The sequence below is a fragment of the Echinops telfairi genome, unplaced genomic scaffold (assembly GCF_000313985.2).
Source record: "Echinops telfairi isolate 266 unplaced genomic scaffold, ASM31398v2 ScPeMD7_3;HRSCAF=10, whole genome shotgun sequence".
Lineage (NCBI taxonomy): Eukaryota > Metazoa > Chordata > Mammalia > Afrosoricida > Tenrecidae > Echinops > Echinops telfairi.
In genome coordinates, this window is record NW_022103899.1 from 17,856,920 (window position 1) to 17,871,178 (window position 14,259).

Sequence of the window (14,259 nt, forward strand, 5' to 3'; positions counted from 1 at the left end):
CAACAATAGTGATCATTTAGTAAGTAGCTCTAAACCATGTAAACCACATTCATGATGTGTTAATCTTGGTAAACTAGAGAAATAAATCCACATAAACTCATATGTACGTAAGAGAGAGTTTTATATAAAGGGTAAGTATACATTTAGAAAGTATCCCAACACAGTGCTGTCCAAGGTCATAAGTCTGATATTAGTCCATATGTCCAACACTGATCTACAAAGTCCTCCTCCATCTCACAAAACACATGCAATGATGCCGAACGCAGGAGGAAAGCCAAATCAGTGAGCGTATAAGAATCTTATCTCTGACAGGGTCTCCACATGGCTGTTCCAGCACCCAGGGTGGCATCGGGGTAGGTCCATGCGGCCTCTCCTCAGGGATGTCTTGCAGGAAGTAAGCCTTGCAAGCTGAAACAGGGAACTAGCTAAGGCAACTGCACCCTGGTCTGACCATCAGAAAGCAAGAGACCCGAGAACTAGAAAGGTGAGGCTCACCGAGCCATTTATTGCTCTGCGCTTCAATTAATCCCACGTGTTTATTGGCCAGGATGATCCAATAAACCATAACTATTTCAAGGTTTGTCATTTGAGAAACTGCTCCTTTCTGTGAGGAAGTACACACAACATTTTTCCTGGTCATTTATAATGAACATTAGTTAGATATAAGGTCTGTAAAGATATATATATATACACACACACACATATATACATATCTATATACATATATGTGTGTGTGTAATTACTTTTTAAACTATAAAATCTAGAGAATGTTTTTAATGGGAGATGATGGTGTCAGCTATTTTTGCCAAATGGCCAGATCATAAGAGAGCATTTTCATAAGAACTAAAGATTATAGAGTACCAACGATTGAGAAAAGCTACACATGCTCTTAAAAAGTCACTAAGAATATGCGAAGAGGTATCAAGGCACAGAAACGCCAGTAGGATGACTCTCCTTTCTATTAAAACTAGTCTAATGAACACATCTACCTTTGTTTATTATTAACAATTAGATTAGACTGGTCAATGAGACCATTTAATATTAGAATTCATTTTAACACTAGTTTGACGATCATAACCCAAACCTCTTTGTTAGCTATCTGCATAAAGCACTTATTCATAAAACTAACATCATTTTAATCCCATGCCTCGTCATTCAAAACATGAACTAGGAACACTAATATTGAAGACTAAGGAGCGTGTGCGCTTGCAATCAGTGAAGTATACCTACAAGCTGTGAGTCAGTCGATTCCACAGTCTTCCTCATTTGAACTTTACTGTCTAGTTGAGAAATTTGGTGACGTAAAACTTTTCTTAGTTTTAACCAATGACTACGAATCAGAGCCAATCGATACTTTCTTCAAATGGAGGATCCGGGGAGAAGAATGGGCTGTTACATTGTATTTAATAGTACCAAACATTAGATCTTTTGTCTAAGTCAGAAAAACATAGGGGGCAATTGCAGCGGCAGACGTTGGGCATTTTCAATAATTTACTTAATCAGCCAGTCTGTATTGAACATCTGATAGGAGCACGGTTTTGGTCCAGAGGTGAATAAGACACGCAGGAAAGCGAATGAGCGAAAAATGTAATTATAGAGTGCTGTTTTAGAAGCAAACACAAGGCTAGGGTATTGATTTGAATAGTAATGTGACATGGTAAGCCTTCCTCCTAGAGGGGAAAAAAAAGCTAGTTGAGTAGGACTTGGGTGGACATCAACATCAGAGAAGGATCTTTCGGTGAGAGGGAAGAACTTGTGTGCAAGTAGAGAAGAATGAGGATTTTTTCCAGATAACTGTGGGTGCTTGCCATGCCTGGGAATCTGAGGGGTAAAGCAGAGCACAGCAGGGTCAGAATGAAGAAGCCAGGGGGACCAGATTACCAGTCACACCTGTGACCTGCTAAGGACTTTGATCTGCTAAGACCTGGGACGGCGCTGAAAAGTCAGGTCCGGAGAATAACCAGAAGAGAGATTTCTTTTTAGACCTACTTCTCCTGCAGAGGCCTAGGAATGGACTGTGAAGCCTGACACCGAGTGTCTGATTGTCCACTTCAGCAGTACACCAGAGATGGTCACTCTTATTTTCACTCGTATGTTTCCAGGTTTCCTGTGGTTTTTCATTGTACTTCTCTGACTTCTCATCTCTACCTATCAGCTCTTTCTCTCTCAAACTCTAAAGGTGCCTGGCCTGTCCGCCCAACCCAATTTCTCCTTAGCTTCCCTTTCCAGTCTTTCCATAGGCAAGCTCTACTGTGTGCACACACACACAAATTCAAATATATTTTTCCAGCACAGAGCCCATGAGAATTCAACCACATCCCTACTTGACATGCACAGTTGGGTGCTCACAGACACCATAACGAACACATTGAAAGTCAAACTCTTGTTCTTCCAGAAATCACCTCTACATGTCCCATTCCCCCTCCCCTGCTGTAGTGATTACCTGCTACACCGACTTCAAAGGCGAGATAGAAGGCCTGGGTGTCTTGATCAAGACTTTTCACCCTTTCTTTAATCTCTCACAAAAGCAACTGCCCACATTCTTCCCTCTTACCTCAAATGACAAGCTTCAGCCACATCACAGGCCTCTGGTTTGAAAAGGAGGAGAGAGCTAGTGGGGATTTGTACCATTTTGGGTTCTATAAGGGCAAGTTCTAACAGAAAGCGTGGGAATGCAAGCATTGATAAAGGCAACTTATTTAAGCCACAAATTTTTATTCTCTGTCAACTGAGAATTACTTCTTTCAATTGGTAAAGTAATGTGATATAGCCAGATAAATGAAGCAATACAAGGTAAGCCTGACCCAAGCCACGGCATTTTCAGTTGTATCATGTGCACTGAGAGTTGCCCACTGAATAAGGAAGACTGAAGCTTTGGTGTGTTAGAATTTTGGAGCTAGAGAAGAATCCTGAAAGTCCCATGGGCTGCTAAAAGGACAAAAAGATTTGTCTTGGGAGAGGTCCAGCCAGAGAGCTCTTTAGCATCAAGGATGGAGAGACCTGTCTTCCATAGTTTGTACATGGGTCAAGAGAGACCGGTACCTGGAGAAAGGCATCATTATCGGTAGAGAGGGAGCGAAAGGAGGAAGGCCTGTAATGAGATGGACGGACACAGTGGCTGCAGCAATGGACTCAGCTTAGGGACAATTGTGAGGGTGCCCAGGACAGTGCAGCATTTAGTTCTGCTGTGCAGAATGTCACTATGGGTCCCAACGGACTCAACGGCATCTAACAACAACAACAACAACAACGTTATGCATCTTAAGCAGCAAAAGATCATGGACAGGTTTATACACACACACACACACACACACACAAAATAAAATCTTTGGAGGCAGAGGGGTCTCGGGGAGGAGACGAGCCAGACAGGGTGCGATGTAGCAACCATGAAAAATACAACTTTCCTCTAGTTCCTAAATGCTTCCCCCAACACCCCCCACTATCATGACACGAATTATACTTTGCAAGTCTGGCTAGACCAGAGGGTGTTCACAGGTACAGATAGGAAATGGGAATCCAGGGCGGATGATCCCTTCAGGACTAGTGGTGTGAGTGGCGATACTGGGAGGGTAGTGGGAGAGTGGGTTGGAAAGGGGGAACCGATTATAAGGATCCATAGGTGACCTCCTCCCTGTGGGACGGACAACAGAAAAGTGGGTAATCGGACAGAGCAAGATATGACAAAATAATAATTTATAAATTGTTGAGGGTTCATGAGGGAGGGGTAACTGGGGAGGGAGGGGAAAAAATGAGGACGTGAAGCCAGGGGCTTAAGTGGAGAGCAAATGTTTTGTGAATGATGAGGGCAATGAATGTACACATGTGCTTTACACAATTGATGTATGTATGGATTGTGATAAGAGTTGTATGAGCCCCGAATAAAACAATTTAAAAAATATTTGGAGGTTACCCCAGTAGGAGGGAAGGGAGAATAAATCTCTAACTACAGGTAGACAGATAAGAAGGGGCTTCACAAAGTTCATTAAAAATAGAATGAGAAGTTCATGGACAATTTTCATGAATAATTTTTTAGTATCCTCCTGTTAACTTGGGGGAGGGGAAGGAAATAATAGGTAGATCAACTAAAAATGACCATGGCAAAGGAAGACACTCAGGGAGTACAAGAGTTAAAGGCAATGGAGGTGTGTAAATACTCTTTTACACACAATCCTGCAATAACAGTAATCACATCTGATCTGAGTAGTATGTAGACACTCAAGTTGAAAATGTTTGGGAGGAAGAATGATGCCAAATCCATGAATATGGGTAGCTTTGATAGAGGATATTTCTACCCATTCAGAAATGCATGGGCATACGGATATAGCAATTATAAATTAGAAACAGAATGTTCCTTAGAAGTGACAATGGCATTAGATGTCCCTGGAAAAGGACCATGCTTGGTAAAGTAGAGGGAAAACAAACAACAAGACGACACTCGGTGAGATCAATGGACACAGTGGCTACAACATAGCAACAGAGTGGGCTCACACACAATCACCATTGTGAGGATAGTCCAGACTGGCACTGTTTTGTTCCGTTGCAATGAGTCAGATACAACAACAGAGGGCAAAGTGATGGACATGTCTTAGCTACAACCAAACACTTTGAGGGAGTAGGTCACTAGGCCTGAAGGTTCAGGATTATATTCTTTGGGGACATCTAGGTCAACTGGTTAACATCTTCCAGAAAGAAAACATTCTAAACATCCTACTTTGGTATGAATTCTTTCTTACTAAAGAATGTAGGCAGAAGGTGAAACTATTACTCTCCTTTTTCAGAGAAAAGAACATTTAAGAAAATCACAGACACTTGGAAACAAAGAGTCCAAAGAAATTATAGAAGATGTGAACCTTCAGCGCAACACTGAGATCAGAAGAACTACATGGAGCCTGGCTACCATCACCAATCATCCAAAAAGGGAACATATTAGAAGGTCTAGGATGGAATGGGAGAAAAATGTAGCACAAAATTCAAAATCAGGAAAATTCTAGCCTGACTGGTAGGACATCTACTGATGGGATTCCCAAGACTGTGGTCCGTAGCCATTCTTCAGGCCGGAATGAAACTTGCTACCATGGCTCAATTTTCAGCAAAACAGTAGGCAGGGCTGAAGGCAACCAATAACTAGGGCTGTGTGTTCCTTAGAACAGTAAAGCCTTTGAGATCAGAGACAGGACAAAGTTTAGAAGCAAGAAGGAGTAGAAAAGAGGGAGGAATGGGTACAGGACATGAAGGATGGAAGTGGGATGAGTGTGGGCAGCACAATCAATTATATGATACAAAAATATGTATGAATTATTGAATGAAAGATTGATTTATTCAATAAACCTTTACCCAATTGTTAACATAAAGTAAAGGGACAGCTACATTTAATATTCTTCCTTTGCTTTCAACTGCTCCTTATACTGAATTTATTTTTATCTTTACACATTAGATACCATAAATCGCCCCTTCGGTTTTTCAGATATTGTTCAATTAATTCACACTCACCCTTAAGTATTTAATATAGAGTACCTGTATTCCTTCCTTCCATTTTATTTTATTCAGTCACTGTGCACAAGGCATTTGATTGACTTCGTTACAGTCAATTGCCATCTTGCAGCTTGACAATGCTATAAGAGGGTTGTCTAGGAATATGGGTCTATCAAATGAATACTCTCTTTCCCTTCCCCAACTAAAAAACACCCTCATGATATTTCTGTGAAGTGCTTGGTACAATATACCTACAGTAGCAAAAGTAGAAATTAAATATTTAAATACTTCAAAGTTATTAATTTGAAAATACTCATGACTTAATTTGGAAAAATTACCATTTTCCATATATTTAAATAAACCACATTTTATTCTACTTGTAATATTTTTTAGTATTAAAATTAACTTTGCTACACTTATGAAGTAATAAAAATATACCAAGATCTATTCTTAATCCATTATATCTGAGACCAAACCAATTCATTATAATCAAAATAAAAGCAAGTGTCCTCTACAACATTGTTATTCCCTATTGTGCACATGCACAGAATAGGTACTGTAATACCTGGTATTTAATTTAAAGTAAAATCCTCTTGGGAAGTTTTTAAAAATAGAAAGTAAGAAAAATAGGGACTTTTTAGATTAAAGTAGAACTATATATTTTTAAATATAAAAATAAAACTATTGATAATATTTAACTACTTGTCATTATATGTATGGGTTATTCAAACTATCCCAAGATCTTACATTCAATGGGTTATTTTTATATTAATTTTTACCTGTCTGCTATTTATTTAAGCAAGAGGAGAGTCAGCTAAAATAAATGATACCATTTTTTTGACTCATTATCACAACTCTAAAAGAATGAGATGTTAAAAATTACTGAATTCAGCCCTGCTTGCGAGGCTGAGTGGCCTCCGGTGGGCAAGAGGCGTATGTTGGCCCTGTTTGAGGAGCGCAGTGGGGTGGTTCCTTGCGGGACGCCATGGGAGCAAACTCTGATTCTACAATCGTTGAAGGCACATGGACATTGGAGGACAGAAAGGTGGTCCGAATTGTTCTTACAAAGACAAAAGGAGATGCAGCAAATTGCTGGACTTCTCTTCTAGAATCTGAATATGCAGCTGATCGTTGGGTCCAAGACCAAATGCAAAGAAAACCTACATTGGAGAGATTCCAGAAGGAAGATCACTGAAGACGAAACGGCTGCATAAGCAAATGTGGTGAAGAATGCTGATGATGCCCAGGTAACAAAAGATATAGCATCTGGGTCTTAAAGGCTCGAAGATAAACAAGCAACCATCTAACGGAGAAGCAACAAAGCCCACATGGAAGAAGCACACCAGCCTGTGTGATCATGAGATGTCAGTGGGATAAGAATCCTGGTTTTGATTTCAGTGGAGCAGAAATCTACTCCAAGGGTGGACCAGATTTCTCACATCTTGAGAAATAACTACTATATGTGTTTTTATTTTCTGTAGTCCATGGATCCTTGCAGATGTTGCCAACCTACTCAAAGAAACAGATTATGTTTCCAACCTAATCAAAGAAACAGTGCATCCATGGAAGAACGACGGACGCCTACTTAAGAAACCTCAAAGTACATTTCAAAAGTTTTAAATATTGCACTCAAATATGATTTTTATAGGAAACATCTAAACTATGAGAACTCTTCTATGGATAATAGATCGCCTTTTCCCCTTGTTTTTGCTCAGCACGAAGTTTTATATGTTGCATTTTACTAATTTCATATTTGACTTGTCTTTTTAATATAAAAACATCAGAAAACATGCAGATATAGATGAGATAAAATGGCAAAGTTCTTTCAGAAAAATATTAAGTTTTTGCTCAGATAAGTGTGGTGCAGTAATAATATTCAATAAACTTTTCTCTTCTTTGAATAAGCTTTTCTAATAGAAGAAAAATTACTGAATTCATCTTCATCATAATTAATTATTGAAAAGCATTAGGAATAGCTTCATTTAGATAAGTTAAACATAATCTGTCATTTCAGCTAATAGTCCTTTAAAATGGATAAATAAATAGACTTTCTGATTTGATTTTAGTTAAACCATTTAAATAAAAAAATAAAAGCAAGTTGCATACTAGGAAATGAACTTTGACTTAATTTTGGCTTAAGGAAGGAAAAGATAATTCTACTATAATGGGTGAATGTTTAGGAAAAAAAATAATGTAAAAATAGCTTTGAAAAATTTTTTTTCAGAATTGCTTCCTTCCTTTGAAATGATGATTATAACATGTAAAAGACATTACATTTTAAAATGCTGTCTTTGTTTTTTGTTTTCCACTTTAGGGTCTGTTTGTATTACACATTGCATTTTTCATGTATATGACTATTAATTGACCATTATTATTATTTATATATGACTATTCATTGACAATAGTATGATTATTTTGTATTATGCATTGCTTTATCATGATATATGACTAATCATGCTTATATATTTTAGTAAGATATATTTAACATCTCAATCCAGGCATTGAGATGTTGCTGGACAGTACTAAGACAGACAAGGTTAGTCAAATAAATAAAATGCAAAGAATTAGGGTGAAAATAATCAGAAAATTGCATGGAGAAGATACTTTGTATGATCAGGATTCTTTCCAGTCATTTAGGTTTCATAATCTGAAGAGACACATTGTAATTATATTATTTTTGTGTGCTCACATGAAGAAAGTGCTCTCTTTGGAAATGTGTCTGAGCAGATATGCACTAAAATAGTAGGTTTCAAGCCATGCTTCTAGGAAAATATTCTGTTGGGAGCGCAACCAAGATGTTCTTTCACTGAAAGAAAATAAAAACAGATTTTTCCCCCTCAATTCTGGAAGAAAACAAGTTAGAGGAGAAAAATGTTCTCGATTGTAAGTCTCCACCCCTTCTTCTCTACTATCATTGGTTCTTCTGCAGTTAGTTCACTGCCTGTGTTGCAAGAGGACAAAGGAACGAACTGAGAATATTCAAGGAAAGAGACCGACCTAGTGCGTGTTCTTCCCAACGGCGTGTTACGAACCAGCACTTTGGCATGTGCAGACTTGCAGGTACTCACATATAAAAATCATCTTTCTGCAGAAAATTTTCCCCTAGCACTTTCAATTCAATGAACAAAAACCATGATTTTATGGAAATCTGAAAAGGATGTCACATTTTCAGATGTTTGAGCACTTAAATGTGACAGAGAGCCACTAGATTAAAAGGCAGAATTTATTAGTTTTTGTTTATTGAGTGTAACTTGTAACCCAAAGATAGTCAGCTATCTTTGAGAATCAGGGTCAAGTACTATGACCGTACTTCCTGCTGTCTGAACTCAGGAATCTTTCTGAAACAGCAAAAGAACAAAAAAACAAAATTCAAAGAAATCAGAAGATACATTAGCCCATGTCTGTTTTGGGAAAGTTATTTTCACAAAAGCTTTATGGTAAGTGATGCTATTAATGGCTACACGTTTAATCTATCTCAAGACCTTGACAATGGCCTCTGGTTTTCTTTCCATTAGAAGTTTTTAAGAAGATTTCAACAAAAATAATAAAAAACAATTTGTTCCACCTTTGCTTCTTCTTAACAATTCAAAGTATCAATTATAATATAACCTTCACTTGACTTGCAACCATCCTCCGCTCTCAACAGCATATTGAACTGTATGCCCACATTGTAGGGGAAGCGAAATGTCTTCTTTTACTTGTTAATGTTCATTCTATTTTCGGGACCTGCCATTGTATAATATGATAGCTGTTTAATCTGGATTTTTTTTGGTAAGCATCATCTTCTCATTGTGGAGCCCTTTTGAATACTCTCATTTTTTAAATGGATGTCTGTTCCTCACTGTGGTCGGAGAGGGACACAGTGGCTCTGAAGAGATCTTTCTTTTAAAACGATCACACGAATAGTTCTCTGAGGTTAGATATTTGCTTCCTCAACTTCCTCTGATTTTACCTGTCATTTTCCTAGAAGAACTAATTACAGGAGATTTAGAAATAGGCTGAAGCAAAATGCTGACAGAGAAAACAAATGTAGAAACTAGTAAAATACATAGAACACAAAGAAAGAGAGAGACCAACAGACCAAGGACAGCATGCTTCCATGCTTTCTTAACCTCGATGCTTCACTTGATTAATGAACCTTAGGTACCCCTCATGGGATGCTCACAATAGTACTTTCCAAGTTTCTGTCTGCAGAACGATCACGCAAGGGCCTACTAGGAAGCCTGGTGACTCCGCTGGAGAACGCTGGATTGCTATTGCAAGGTCGGTGGCTCAATCCCACCTGTTGCTCCGGAGAGGGACAAGGCTGTCCTTTTCTTCAGACATGGACAGCCTGCAAAGCTTCTATAGGGCTCACTGTCTGTTGGCCTGGGCCTGGTGGTGGTGGGTTGGGTTTGGGGTTTTCGAGGCGTCTGCCCCAAATGGGCAGTGCTTTGGCGTGATGAATTCCTTCCTTCGTTCCAGCAGGAAGAATACTGTGTGGCATATGGGCATTCAACCTGATTCGAGTATAATATGCTTGGAGGGCCAGAACTATTTTTGTTGATTTTAATTGTTAGGTAAAGAATAAAAATGATTTTTTTGTTTATTTACTTATAATAGATCATTTCAACTTAGTGGTATCTATGCCCTGCCTGACAATAATTTTAACGAATAGGCAAATAAACCTAGAAGTACACCCACCCAGGCAATTCTTTGACCTGAACTGTTCTGCTAACAATAAGGTGAAAAAGCAGCCACTGCTTCTGAATGTTGTAGGGGCTTCACGTGCAGCTGCGGTTCACACAAAATGCGGTTGGCTTGTTGCTTTGCTTTGTTGGAGTGGAGCAGGAGCTAGGTGTGTACGTCTTCTGCCCCCCACCCTCCCGCTTAGATCTCTTCTTTCAAATCTCGAGGCCAGGCCAGGCTTTACTCTGCAGCTCTGTAGCAAAAGGTGTCCACTTCTGCGGATCACCTGTGTTGTGGAGGTTGGCAGTTGTGTAAGATAACTGTGGGTTCTAGTTTGTTCTTCGGTGTTCTGGTTTGAAGTTCTAAGTTTCACTTTAACCTTGATACCGTCCTTGCTTCACGGCTAACTTCTCTTTCTGACGGATGACTCTGCTGTCCCACAGAAACTTCAGGCACCCCACTACTTGCACAGACAACAGCCTTTTCAGCAGCTCACACAGATGTATGCATCCGAATGATAGCCCCCTAATTCTGTAGTACTCATGATGATTTGATGCTCATTCCTTGAGTAAACTCTTGTTGGAATGAACAGGTCATTTTCATCTTTCTGCCTGGATTTGTGTCCAGCCTCCTCCATCTTCTATATTTATGATGAAACACATTGTCAGGCTATGTGCTGGTACAGGACTTTATGGACTGATTCTCTCTGGATTTAAAAAAATACTATTATTTTAAAAATTATTTTGACTCCAGAAAATAGATCTCAAATTACTACTTTAATACTGCTTTTAGCTTTAACTGTTTGTTAGTTTTAATACTCTTTATTGAATATTCACTACTTGCCAGTACTCTACTAAATATCATTTCTTTCTCCCAATTATGGCAGTTTACAGAGAAGTTAACAGAATATCACAAGTCAGGAGCAGGAGACAGGATGGGTACAATCACTGGTCTGTAGCAACCCCTCTCCTCGGGCAGGAGTCAAATCTCTCCAGTCTTCAACCAAGTGGTTTCCTGGCGTAGGCCTTGGTGGCCGGGAAGCCAGCCTACTACTTTGCCTCATGCTTGGTCCTTCAGGTTTGTTTTGCTTTTTCCTGCTAAAGATCTTAAAACAAAAACAAACCCTGTGTGATCTTATTGATTCGGACCCAGAGTGATCATATTTAGGGTTTCTGAAGCTTTGGTTAAGTGTTTACAGGAGCAGACAGCCTCATTTTTCTCCCATGGAGCAGTTTGTGGATTTGAACCACTGACCTTTCAGCTAGCAATCCAAAATTTATTTGACAGCACCATCTGGACTTCTCAGATATGCTTTATCTCACTACAGTAGCTCAGTGAGGTAGGTAGCAGCCTATATAAGCCTATATGTCATCATAAGTATTATGTAATATGAAGGAGGAATAAGATGTTGAAGATTATTTTGTTGGGGTTTTTGCTTGCTTATTCATCATGGATTAAGTCAAATTTACCTAAACCTATTTGGCCAACATCCCCAATACGGATGCCATTATTTATCCCAGTCCTTGTCGCACTGCATGGCTATCGTATTCCTTTTCTATTTCCACAGTTGAGTGGTGGGTCTCGGGCTTTCTCTAAATGGCTGTCTTTCTCAGGTATCCTCTCTCACATTCTAAATAGATTGTGTCTTTAAGTATCTGCATTTATTATGGGTGTGCCAAGAGCTCACGACTCGCTCTCAGCCTTCTACCTGTCCAAATGTATCCAAATTACACTCAGATCAAGTATTTCCCACTGACTGCCTCATTCTCTTCTAGAAATTTTAATTTATTCCTGACTCTGAAAGAGTGGTGGGAAGGGGAGGGGACGAGGCATTTGGGCTTTCTCCAAAAGTAGTGTGCATCCAGATTGAAATGCTTGCCCAGTTTGCTAGTCGATTTGTCCTGATATTTTCACATATGGGCTTGAGGTAGAGTTGGGCTTTTTTAATTGCTGCAGGAAAAGAATTGATAGGTGCTGTTTAATCTTAAGTCCAGTTCTAATAACATCCCATGTTAATAAAATGTCTCCAGAGTTTGGTAGTCTGACTGTAATAGTTAGATTTTTTTGTGATAACCATGATTTTATATCTACTTACCTATCTAATTTCTAGTTATTAGGTGGGAAACATCTTATTGGGCAGAATATTTTTGTTGGAGGGAGGTTTATCAACTCTCATTGATTAAAGATAACCACAAGTTTCAATATAATCAAAAGCCATAGGATAGAACATAACATAGGGAAGATATTGGGAGGAAAGGATGACCGACTTATAAATGTACTTTTAGTAGTCACTGATCTCTTATATGTGTATTTATTAGGGCAGACATATTTATTTTTTCATGGGTTCATTTGAATGCATTTTACATACAGGGTGGTGTTCCACAGTTTGTTTATCATACACACTGAAACAGAAGTTATGTATTATGTAAACTTCCTGCCCGCCATTATACTATAGCTGCATTAGTCGACATGAGCTGCTACAGATCAGCACATTATGTCAATTTAAACAGGAGATTACAGTCTTAAAAAATGTGTCATGTCCTTCAGTTTTTTGCTGTTTTAAATTTTCTCAAATACGGTGGATTCTTGACTTTTCATGGATGAAATCATGGACAATCTGTGAAATTTATCAAATTAAGTGGAATGCTTCCCTATGTTCGTGCCAGTCACAATGAGCAATACCAGGCATGTGGATGACAAAGAGTGGGGGTTCTAGAACTAAAATGTCAATTTAAAATGGTGATAGAAATTAAACTGGAGATCAAAAGGTTTCATTTGATAAGACCAATGACTTCATTGCAATTAGCTTTTTGTCAATTACACAACAATTGATGATGATACACATGGAATTTTCCAGATGAAATTGATAGAAATAAAATTATGGGCCGAGATGGTAGAGATATTCAATATCAGCATATATATCCATACCAGGACCTGACTGTAGAAGTGACCATCAATTTCTCATATTTGTGGCAAATGCTTAAGAAAACTAAAACAAATCCACAATACCCAAAACAGGACCTTGAAGATATCCAGCCTGAATTTCAAGAACATCTCAACAAGAGACTTTATGGATGAAACCTCAGTGTCATAGGACCCGATAAACTGTGTGATGACATCAAGAATACCATACATGAAGAAATCAAAAAGTCGTTAAAATACAGGAAAGAAAAGATAAAAGTGGACGTAAGAAGAGACTCTTAAAGTTGCTTTTAATCACAGAGTAGCCAGGTATGGAAGAAATGATGAAGTCAAAGAGCTGAATAGAAATTTTCAAAGAGAAGTTCAAGAAGATAAAATAAAATATTTTAATGAAATATCCAAAGAATTAGAAAACCAAAAAGGAAACTACACTCAGCATATCTTAAACTGAAAGAATTCAAGAAAAATTAGTCTCAATTACAACATCGAAAAATTCTGTGACAGGTTTATTGTGCATCGCAGCTTTCTTGGAGGGCGCCTGAGATAAATGCTTTCCAAAGCCAAACTGAACCCTATGGACTGCCCTGTGGACGAAGTACCTCTTATATTGCTTCTTGCTATATAAATGTGTGTGTGTGTGTGTGTGTGTGTGTGTGTGTCCTGGTTTTGTTTCTCTAGAGAACCATGCCTAATACAGATGCAATATGGGCAAAATAATGAATGATGCAGGAAGCATCAAGAGAAGATGGCTTGGATGTATGCCCTTTGCCTCCTACTTCTTTCCTCTATTTCTTTACGCTTTCTTCCTGTCCCAATACCATGTTCAGCCTTCATTCTGGTTTCGGTAGTTCCTCGCCTTGCAGTTGCCTTGACCTTGCTCATTCCCTACCAGTCCTCCCGTCCCCTCCCTACCATTGGTTTTGAACCATTTGTTGTTCCCTTGTCCCTAGGTTGGCCAACCCTCCTTCCTTCCCCTACCTCCCACACTCCCATGTCCCTCCGGGGCCATACAAGCCTAAATACAGACATGTACATATGTAAATATATTTAAGATTAAGTGGGGAACGGACCTAGGTGCAAATAATTGTAGGTTTGGTAGCAGGGTGGCAGATGGACATTGGGCCTCCTCATGCGCACTCCCCTAATACAAGAGCACCTTGCTCAGCTAAACGGTCATTTCATGATATCTACCTTCCC

The 14,259-nt window shown here is 38.9% G+C and overlaps 1 protein-coding gene and 1 pseudogene across 1 annotated transcript in view; one reads left to right on the plus strand and one right to left on the minus strand.

Annotated features, from left to right (window-relative positions):
- LOC101652695 (tomoregulin-2) overlaps window positions 1-14,259 on the minus strand; it is a 141,683-nt gene that overhangs the window by 82,985 nt on the left and 44,439 nt on the right. The window lies entirely within an intron of this gene.
- LOC115870975 lies at window positions 6,408-6,925 on the plus strand (annotated as a pseudogene).